Source organism: Haliotis rubra, unplaced genomic scaffold (genome assembly GCF_003918875.1).
Source record: "Haliotis rubra isolate DU_JTF1 unplaced genomic scaffold, ASM391887v1 Scf1146, whole genome shotgun sequence".
In the NCBI taxonomy this organism is placed as follows: Eukaryota; Metazoa; Mollusca; class Gastropoda; order Lepetellida; family Haliotidae; genus Haliotis; species Haliotis rubra.
The window spans coordinates 173256-184980 of record NW_025765055.1 but is presented as its reverse complement, the minus strand read 5'-3'; positions in this window follow the sequence as shown (position 1 = coordinate 184980).

Sequence of the window (11725 nt, the reverse complement as noted above, 5' to 3'; positions counted from 1 at the left end):
GCTCTTAAACTGATATTTGCCTGATGTCTGGTCTGAATACCATTTAAACACAGCCCATCACCGCGCTAGTTCCGCAAGTACTACCACCCCATCCTCCCTATTTTTTCAAATCAGCTTCGGAGACTCCACCATGGAAAATGGAGCCACATTCCACCCCAGGGCGAACCAATGATAGGAACAAGAAAAAATTGTAAGATTAATATTTACTATTTATTAAACCAAATAGTTTTGACATTCTTATTTGCCTAACGTTGCATAAAATTGGAATTGTGGCATTTACACTTCTCTGAACGAGACCTTGACTAACATTTGTCAGGTTAAATTGCTGACTATGTTGTTCTGTGATAAGGTGTTTCACTCTGAGAGGGTGGGTTCACATCACACAAGGGATTGACTCCATCCCCTGCCAGCAAAGTACTAGTATCTGTACTATACTGGGAAAGTGAATTCCCAAATGTAACATCCCTTAGAAATGATCTGAATAGTTTTTAAGTTAATCTTATTCTTAAAATGTGGGCCATCTCTTCCTTGTCCTTTGCTGCTGTATTTTCTGCTTGTTCATCATTTTTGTTCTCAGCTGAACATAAGAGCATTCGTGCTTGGAAATCTGTAGAAATGCCTGAATGGTCTCCGTTTCTGAAATATAACAAATTTTTCAAAATTATGTTCAAACATCAAGGTACAGTGAGTATCATCACTCAGCTTCTAGTCCTATAGTCTTTACCCAACTCCCAAACTTAAGGTTTTATTAGGACAAGTAAACATTTGCCATTTTAAAGAGGTAGCTAATTTGTTATCATTATGAGGACTTGTGGCCTAAATATACTATTCACACTTTGCTATGGATTAAATCATTGATTCAATAGAAACCTATGATGTGGGGTCTAATTTGGTTTAATATCTAAGCTTATTGTAAGTATGGATCCTAGGTTTCAGTATGGCATTGCATCTTGTGGATCCCATACCTGCTATTCACAGGTGTTGTGTATTTGTAAATGACTCGTTCCATGATTTGCATAATGGTTGATTGGTGCCATTAAAACCATTTTTATGGTTACTCATGTATCAAGTGCATACGATTAGCTATTTGCCTAAAGAAGGGTTACTATATTATTATTTACTCAGTTTTAAATGTATACAATTTCAAATTATAAATCTATGAGCAAGTAAAGTTGGGAATTTTTGTGTTCCTTAGCAAAGTGTGAGTAGTATATGTTAGTTTCTAATCACTGCAATATACAATATAACAACATTAGTCCTTAAATTAGGTTTGCTATAACGTAGAATAGAAATAGTTCTATAAAGATGGAGCCTTGAGTATTGAGGAAACTTTAATCTCATAACATGGTTGAAAATTGAATGGGAGTGACTGCCACTGTCTATGAGTGAAATAGGTATTAAGGGTCAACACTAGCAGTGAGTGAGTTTAGTTTTATGCCGCTTTTAGCTATGACAAGCGAACGCTTAAACCACGGCTACCTCACCGCCCGTCAACCCTAGTAGTAGTAATCGCTTCATTAAGCAGATAGACTGAATACCACTGAGAAAGGGAAAGGTAGGAAAAGTATGTCCAGATGGATGCTGGTTAACCTTATTGCGTAGTGTTTATCAAACAAGTGATGTGATGATGAAACAAAACACTGACATAATTAATATGCAGCAACATGACCATGTTTTGCTGTATACTCAGAGAAATTATTACAGAAAATAATCAAAGCAACAAGAAAAGAATTGAACAAAAGAGAAATTTTGATTTAAACAACATTTTGATTGACAAAAATGGCAGCATTAGGTTTTTGTAAAACAAAGGTCCGAACTGAAAATATGTAATAAAAAAAAGAACATATCTGATTCGCTAACTTTTAAACCAAACTTCATAAAATTCTACATACAATTGGCTCAGTCATTTTGCTCAACATCTCCTACATGTCATGCATGATGCAATTGGAACCAGTTGATGACATATGTCAGCAGTATGTCAGCCAAGTTCTAGCAGTGCTGAAGGCTAAGGGTTAGTTATCTAGTTAGAAACAAAGACATGGTATGTTTTCAGATTTGAGAGTTTTGTTGTGTATTTGATAAAGAGATATTACATTTAGAACACACAAGTTTAGCTTGAGGTTTGAAATGTAACAATTTTGGCATTGACTACTCACTGAAACCTACAAATCTAGAAAAACAAACAGTATGTACTGACACTGTAGAATACAAACATGATTTGTCATTTTTGTAATTTTTATCTATCTAGGTGACACATATCATTTGAAGTGTTGAATCATAACTGACATCAGTCAATACAGACTGCAAGGAAGAAATCTTAACCCTTTAGTATGTATGATTTAATACTACAGCTCAGTGCACAGTGTGACAACCAAACTCAACTTATCCATATGATATAACTAGATTACAAACTGATTAGTTAAATAGCCTCTTTAGGGATACAAAGTTTGATTATATTTGACTGTAGACAAGTGAACTACAGAGAGTTTGGTATATACATTATATATGATGTGTAACCCAAAGGTGTACTGATAATAAAAATGATGTGTTGCCCACAGGTCTACTGATTGTATGATGTGTTGCCCTAAGTTGTACTAATAATATATATGATGTGTTGCCCAAAGGTCTACTGGTGATATATAAGATGCGTTGCCCAAAGGTCTACTGATAATAGATATGATGTGTTGCCCACAGGTCTACTGATTGTATGATGTGTTGCCCAACGTTGTACTAATAATATATATGATGTGTTGCTCAAAAGTCTACTGGTAATATATAAGATGTGTTGCCCAAAGGTGTACTGATTATATGATGTGTTGCCCAAATGTCTACTGATAATATAAATGATGTGTTGCCAAAAAGTCTACTGATAATATATATGATGTGTTGCCCAAAGGTCTACTGATAATACATATGATGTGTTGCCTAAAAGTCTACTGGTGATATATAAGATGCATTGCCCAAAGGTCTACTGATAATAGATATGATGTGTTGCCCACAGGTCTACTGATTGTATGATGTGTTGCCCAACGTTGTACTAATAATATATATGATGTGTTGCTCAAAAGTCTACTGGTAATATATAAGATGTGTTGCCCAAAGGTGTACTGATTATATGATGTGTTGCCCAAATGTCTACTGATAATATAAATGATGTGTTGCCAAAAAGTCTACTGATAATATATATGATGTGTTGCCCAAAGGTCTACTGATAATACATATGATGTGTTGCCTAAAAGTCTACTGGTGATATATAAGATGCATTGCCCAAAGGTCTACTGATTATATGATGTGTTGCCCACAGGTCTATTGAAAATATATGATGTGTTGCTCAAAGGTCTGCTGATAACAGATATGATGTGTTGCCCAAAGGTCTTCTGACAAGGTCTGATGTTAATATATATGTGTTGCCCAATGGTCTGTAAAATAACAGATAGGATGTGTTACCCAAATTCTGATGATTATGATATACATATCTTGCCCAAGAGTCTGCTGCATATTAATACATATATATATGATAAGTTGCCGATGGTCAACACAATACATCCTATTCATCATCAACACAGACCTTTGGACAATACATCCTAGTTGCATACAATGGAATTTAGCTTGATTGATTTACTAATGACCTGCCAGTAACATCATATATCGAGCTAAACACATTCTTGACTTTGTATCATGATATGATATGTTCTGGGTGTTCACTTATCTTGATATCTAGAAAAAAACTACTAAAAACTGGTGGTACCTTTTGACTTCAAGTGCATCTGCTGATGAACAGTATATCCACCTTTACATTTTAGTACCTTCTCACAGATACTAAATCTTTCTGAATCCTGAAAAGATAAACAAAGAAAATGTATCTGCTGACATGGAATACAGGTGTCTTCAGTTCTCATTTGCTGAATTTCCTGTGTATGAAGGACACCAAAACATTAATGCAAATGTATTAACAATTACATGAATCATTTGATAACAACCCATTTAAACACCTGATACAATTATGTAAAACAAATTTAATTAAGAATGATACGAACAGGATGGTGTCAGAACTTTTATACACCTGATTATCCAATGACAGATTGAATTATTAACTACAGAAAAACAACAAAATGTAGGCAATATGTTAATTTGTATACTCTGTATTGAGAGAAGCCAATATTTTCTCTTCATGGGTCTGGTCTGAATTGTGTGCACTATGAAACATGACATGCATCAGCTCTCTATGAAACTGTGGTAAGATATGAGTAGATAGTAACCTAAAAGTGAAAATGATATCTCTATAAAAGACATGATTATTGCAGGGATTAATTTTGGAATTGTAAATTTTTGCAAAAGTCAATAGAAAAGTTTAAAAATGTTGAAAATTACCCTATTGATATGTGAAAAGAGCAAATTCTGCCAGTTTTCAAAAATTCTACATTTTCTGTAAAGTTTTCGATGATCAGAACCACAATACTTGTCTGGAACTGCTTGTGATGAGAGTACATACAGTTTTTCTTTAATTTTTTCATATATGTTATCAAAGACAGACTATCTGTATATAAGGCTATTCCATGTCTATCAATTAATCTCTTATTGGCCATTTTGAATTTCTTGTTACATCTATCAATAGTAAAAGATCATGTATTGAGATAATATCTAATTGCTGCACACGGTACTAATCGGCACACAACCATTCAAGATAACTGTACTAATATTGAGAAGGATTAAACAATTTGCAAAGATTCATGAGGCATTTCTTCATGGGGTATTGCAAGTTTGTGGTGTTGAATACTAAAGGTAGGCCAGAATATTGTTAAGGTTAGGAATTCCATGATACATCGATACTTTTTCTAAGACAGTACAATCATTGATACATTCAAAACTGTATTGATATTTAGTTTTGAAAGTATCGATTTAAATACGTTTTAATATGTATCATACATTTTGCAATTGTATCATGTTTTTTTATGTTATGAGAGTTATAAATGATTATTTTTCATGCACAAAGATGGGAAATTAGAACTTTTTAATCTCTGAGAATAGAAAATGTTGATATTTTCAAGGACTATTATAAAATATTTAATGTTCAAAATGTAACTAAATTTACGCAATAATGCAGCGAATTTAGGTATCATGATACATATCAAATCATGTCATGAGTATTGTGATATGTATCGATTCATGAAACTTATGTATCGTGACAACCCTAGTTAAGCTTGAAATATATCTAACAAAGTTGTAAAAAGGGTATTCACAATTTAAACCTACTAACGTGAAGGTATTGATCTCTGGATCACATAACCTACCCCTTCCTCACTTTGGAATGCCTCAGAGACTCCCCCTCTGATTCTGCAATTTGAAGATCACATTTCTCCTCTGCCAAGCTCAACGTGTCTTGGTCCCGTTCGTAGTTGTCTGCATTATGTAACATTAAAATGTTAACAATATTATTCTCCAAATGATTGTATTCTTAAATTCAAAACTGAGCTTAAGAAATAATATTTTTTCTTCTGAACTGATAAAGTATTTAAAATTCTACTAGATTTAGTTATCACCCTAACAACACACATAAATTATTAATTTACAATATTTCATATGCAGAAACTTTTGTAAAATAAAATTAACTTACCAGGCATAAACTGGATTGGATAGGATTTCCACGTCTAACATGACCATCTGAGACTAACACTTCTGAGTCTCTGAATATATATAATATTGATAAAATCAAACAATTCCTTTTAAACTGAGAAGGAGCTCCAGTGAGATGGGAGATTCCTGAACCTAAGTAAATCTAGACTTGCTTAAATTGGTCTTTATCATTGCAGAAAAGCATAGACGGAAGTAAAAATAATGCAGTTCAGGAACTATGAGACAGGCTAGACCTTTTCTGACTTTTTTAACGGTCTTTGTCAACTTGAACTTGAGTTGAAGGGAAAAACTTGTGCCATCAAGTCAATTTGAATGGAATTTAAGAATACCCATAATATCATAGTTTCAATTTATTCACACAATATACAAAGTTATGTCTTTATTCATGGGTTTCCTCTAATTCATGTTCAGGATTTTGTTAGTCATAAATGCATAAATGTCAAAACTCACCAGTTTTTCAGGGTTCTTTTTAATTTTTGTTCTAAGTTACTATTCATAATAACGATCATCGATCCTATGATTTATATCATTACTGTCTGCTCAGTGCTGTTCAGAGATGTTGATATTAGTCAACAGTGCAAACTATTAGCCGATGATGGGCCAATGATGAATAGCACACTACCTGAATAGATGCATCAAAGAGGCATTTCTGAAACTGTTGTTATGGCTTTGTAAAGGTAACTTACATCAGGAAGAGGCTTTCATTCTTACTGTTTGTATTGAAAGAAATGTTAAACTTCACCTCCATTTTTAAAAAAAGAAAATGTTTGTTTAAGAAACCCCTGCTTTGAACAAATTTACCCTTTTATGCAATTTGACCGCTAAGGTAACCTAACAAAACATAAAAGACTAATAACATATCCCTGCATAGAAACAGTTGGTCTATTGACCAACCAATAAGTTATAACATGTCTTAATGTCTTTAGTGAGATTCATCCTTGCTTTTTCAGTTAATCTTTTTCTGTCCACTGTTGTTTACCCTCTTTCCTTATGTTACACAATGTACAGGATTTACACTTTAGAAATGTTCCTGCATTAAACATACAAAGATATATCTGCAATGGAATTACGAAAGCTCAAAAAGGGAACTCTGACAGTATTCATGCTCAATATTCAATTAACAGATTCAAGTGCATCAGTACATGTATTTGTTTGTCAAATTGAAATGGAAAATCTCTAGCATTTGAAACTATATCAAGTTTGGACCAAGTGCAGAAAAATACAACGAAACCAACATTTATGGTTGTCAGTTGAGTCACGCTCTGAGTAGGAGGATGTATTGGTCATAATTATGCTGGCTGAGTGGCAGTGGCATGTAGACAGACAAGGTTATAGTCCTGGGCCAAATGCAAGAAAAGTTTTTATCTTTTAGCATCTCTCAGCAGCAGTTAATGTGTTATCTGGTTATTAGAAATTCTTGTCATAACCAGCCACAAAATGTTTCAGGTTACTAAAAACAAACAAGGTTTGGCCCAGACAGCCTTTACTTGTAGGTAATAAGGTGGTAGGCTACAATCTTTGTATTCATATGGAGATAATTATTATTATTAGCATGAAAATGGTCCAAAATATACATTTCATCACTATACACTGATATTTTCACTCTGATAGACCAGTGGAGGAGATACAAAGCACATAAACACCCAAAGGGACAGGGTTGAAAGCAGGAGTACAAAAAGCTATATTTGAAAGTTACAAAACTCTTGATATAAATAATGTAACTGAAACATATTATGGTCAAGAGAGCCAATGCATATTTCCTTTGCATGAACAATTTAGGAAATGTGTAGCTTATAAAAAATTGTGTAGCTCAGCTATCAGAGGAAACAGCAAAGAGCAACAATGGAGAGTGCCATTATGAAACTATAACTACAAGTCTTCCCCAACACTGCAGTATCAGCTCATTATTTGAGCAAACCCAAGTCAATGAGTATTAACCCCATGGTCTAACAGAGGGTGACAAGCACTGATGCAGTCAAAATATGCAGTGTGGGTGATAAAACCGATTGTAATGCGTTATGCTATCTCTACATTTGGCCTATAAGTAATTTTACTGAATTCAAGTCTTACAGATTTGGTTAGTTCCTGAAATGAGTAATGGTTATTGACTGGTTTCTGGGTTTTATTTATCTATTAGATGGTAGATATATATTTAAAATAATAATTTAATGATGACTCACTTATGGCCTTATAGTCTGTCTCACAGTCCCTGAACCACAATATTATTTCCCCGGAGCACCTTTAGAATACAGCACCACAACTTCTCGTGAGGACGATCTCTGCCGTAGGTCACATGTCATTAAGACAAGCAACCAGTTTGTGAGAACCCGTCGGACGCGAACCCGCGACCTTCGGATTGTTAGCTCGACAGCTAACCGACTGAGCTACGTCCACACTGTTACACAATGTGCAAATTTATCGAGTCATTCCTGTGACGTCACGGAAATGAACGGAAAGGGTCGAATAGGTCACGGACAATTACGAATGCTACGGGTAGACTTGGTGTCTCGTGATTTTATTCTTCGGACAATTGCCGAATGGATCCGATGCAATTTGGCACACTCGTCCGATTCCGTAATCTACAAATTAACGTGTGGCGTGGAATGAGCCGATATGCCTCAAACTGAAAAGGGTTGTTGGCGTCGAAGCGTCAGGCGTAGATTTCACGGTGCATGCATGAATTGCGGCTTTTATATAAATCGGTGATTTTGTGACAGAAAAGTGATGTAGGGAGCACTGTAAGGATAATGTGGATCGCACTAAGGAGCGAGGTAGACATGAGCATGTGTAGTGGCGGCACGAGGGTGAGTTAGCCTTGAATCATTACTGAACAAAATTTATGTTGCGTGTGAAAGAGGCTTGAGTGGAAATTCCAGGCCAATTTCCAATAGCCCAAAATTTCTACATTAACCCATTTCAGAATGTACTTTCGACGTTTTTGGTTTCCCGTTTTTGTGTGAAAAAAAAGTATTACAATGCAAAAAGGAAAAACAACAAATGGTACTCACGTATTACACCGGACATGTACCTGCTATATTGGATTAGGTCCCTAAACCTAACCCTAACCCTAACCCTAACCCTAAACCCTAAACCCTAAGCCCTAACCTCAACCCCAACCCCTTGAAATAATCTTAATAAATAGAATGCATTGACCGAACCACCGGACATGTACCTATTATATTCCATTAGGTCCCCAACCCCAACCCTAACCCGAAACCCTAAACCCTAAGCCCTTACTCTAACCCTAGTCCTTGCCCTAGCCCTAGCCCTAACCCTAACCCCAATCCCATGAATTAATCCTAATAAATAGAATGCATTGACCGAACCGGCACAAACACGACTGACGTGTCTAGTGTAGATCTAATGCATTATTACCACTTCGAAAAATAAAATAATAATAAAACACTTTTCTATGTAATGGTGTAAATTACTGAATGACAAAAATATATATGTAAATAAAAAAAATTAAAAAATACAAAATACACAAAACATAACACCTCAGCAGTCCGTAATACAAATAAATATGAGCGTATTTGTGAAAAAAGAAAATATTTCAAACTGGTGCTTGCAAAATATTGCGCATCCTCCGGTAGACAACTACTGGAAACTCTCAACATCGTTGGGCTTATGCAATGACATAGCTCGTAGAGATGAAACACCAGTGAGCGGAGCTTATACGCACTCGCTGAGCCAGACAACCGTGTTGCCATGCAGGCGTCATAGGGCATTGTTTCGAGAACGTGCTTTCGAACAAAATCACATTACATTACGTAAAAGGGTATTATGACGTATTTTTAAAGTTTGTGGTGCTGTATTCTAAAGGTAGGCCATTTCCCCTACTGCCTTGCCCGTAAATGAAGCAAGTCTAGATTTCCTCAGGTTCTGGTTTCCCCGGGGCTCCTTTTCAATTTATAATGCGTTTGTTTGTTAATATCATTTTTTTTATATTCAGAGACTAAGCGATAGTCTAGGTGTGGATCAAGCGACAACATGATACGAGACCTCAGAATCGCGATCAAGTTGCTAGCAAACAGTTTCTTCCAGTTGCGAAATCTTGAAATAGATTGTGTCATGGGACAGGCCTCGCCTTTGATACAATTTAACATGCAGCTGTTTTCAACAAAATACTCCGATTACGATACATACCATGCATTTTCCATAGCTTTGTGTTGCCAAGTCACCTCCTGTAGTGCGCGAAAACTGTAGCATACGGGATCCGATTTGACACAAAACGTGAACGGGCCTTCGTGTGAAACATGAATTCAATTTATTTACAGATTATTACATTGTTATTTTGATTGAAGTATCAAATGTTTTAAGTATTTAACCGTGTTCTTGGTGGCATATTAGTCTTGTCTGTCAGCTCCCACAATATCTACAGACATTATTGAATTATTAGCTAAGTGCTCATTTCGACGTTGCCGCTTTTGAACTTTCACGTTTTTGACGCACAGGAGCGTGAAGGCAAATCGCCGAAAGGTTCTGCGAGCGAAAGAGTGATGTTATGGCGAACACTTAACGATGTGTATATTTGAAAAAACTGTACAAAACCTAATAGCATATATCTAGACAATAATTTCTCCATTGACTATTACTGAACATATATCCAGGTTTTAGAGAATTTTATAGAAAACCCCGTGTCGCCGAAAGGTCGCAGACGTTATATATCTACATATTTTTTTTGTTTTCTCAATAACAGCACTGAAGTTTTATAAAAAATACAAAAGAAGCACACCCGAAGGTCCTGAGACCAACTTCTATCCAACCATCCACTTTGGGATAGTTATTAATGAAAATGAACATAGTTGTGACATGCAGATATTTAGGCGACACAAATATATCATTAGGGCGACAGCTGTCGCCTAAAGGTCGCACAAATGTCGCCCAAAAGTCGACATTGTCTATATATATATATATATATATATATACACACACACACACTTCAAACGTCGTTTGCTGAAACATATACTTTAGTGTAAATGCAAGCCGCAGGTACGTTGTTTGAAAACAGTATGGTTGATGTGAAATAAGCATATATATAGGGGATGGCCTAAAAGTCGGGCCGGGACGGGCCAAGGCGGGCCAAATCTATTATTGGCTAATATACAAATTAACGAAAACCATGCCTACAATTAATCAATGCAATATGCACTCGGGATAATAATGATCAATCGGAAGCCACAAACGCGTACCATAATAACTTTATTACGAGTAAATCGGCTAAAACCCAGGAAGACGAGAGGCCTGTGAACTGGCTGACCGAGGTTACGTCTAAAAGTGGAATCGTTAAACGAAACGGGATTTAAAACGTATAAATACTTCAGCCAATTCCGATACACATTTCCGTCTGCCCGAAAATGTTTAAACATGTATATCCAATCACATACCACCCCATAAATTCACTATTCATCGTATTTAAAGCATGACCACATTTAAATCATACGATCTCTTCCCCACACTCTCAACATTATCTCGGCCACAATTTTCCGCCCGGCTTGGCTCGAGCCGTCAAAAGCAACTTAAACGTAACGCACGTATCTTAAATTGTGTTTAAATCCATAGACTGGTATTATATCTACCTGAATATCGCTTTGTACTGTTATAAAATGCAACATGTAAAGAAAACTGCTCCGTTAAAGCAGGGAGACTCTATAAGAGTTGTAGAGTATCCCTGGTTAAAGTGAAGCCCTTGTCTCTCCCCAAACACAACATAGCCTCAATCAAAAGTGTTTAGTCTCTGTTCAGCTCGGCTTGGCCCGTGCTGTCAAAAACACCTTAAACCTCACACATATATCCTGATTTGTGTTTAAATCCATAGATTAGTGTTATATATACCTACATATCACTTCACAGAGTCTCAAAGCGTTGTATTTGAAGCAAAAACGTTGCTGAAAGTGAAGCCCTATTTTCTATACATTCTCAACAAAGACACAGTATCACAAGCTTTCGGTCCGGCTTGGCCCGGGCGCTCAAACGCACCTTATACCTAACAGATGTATCTTGAAATGGGTTTAAATCCATAGATTAGTATTATATCTACCTAAATATCACTTTATAATGTTATCAAATGCAACATGTAAAGATAACTGGT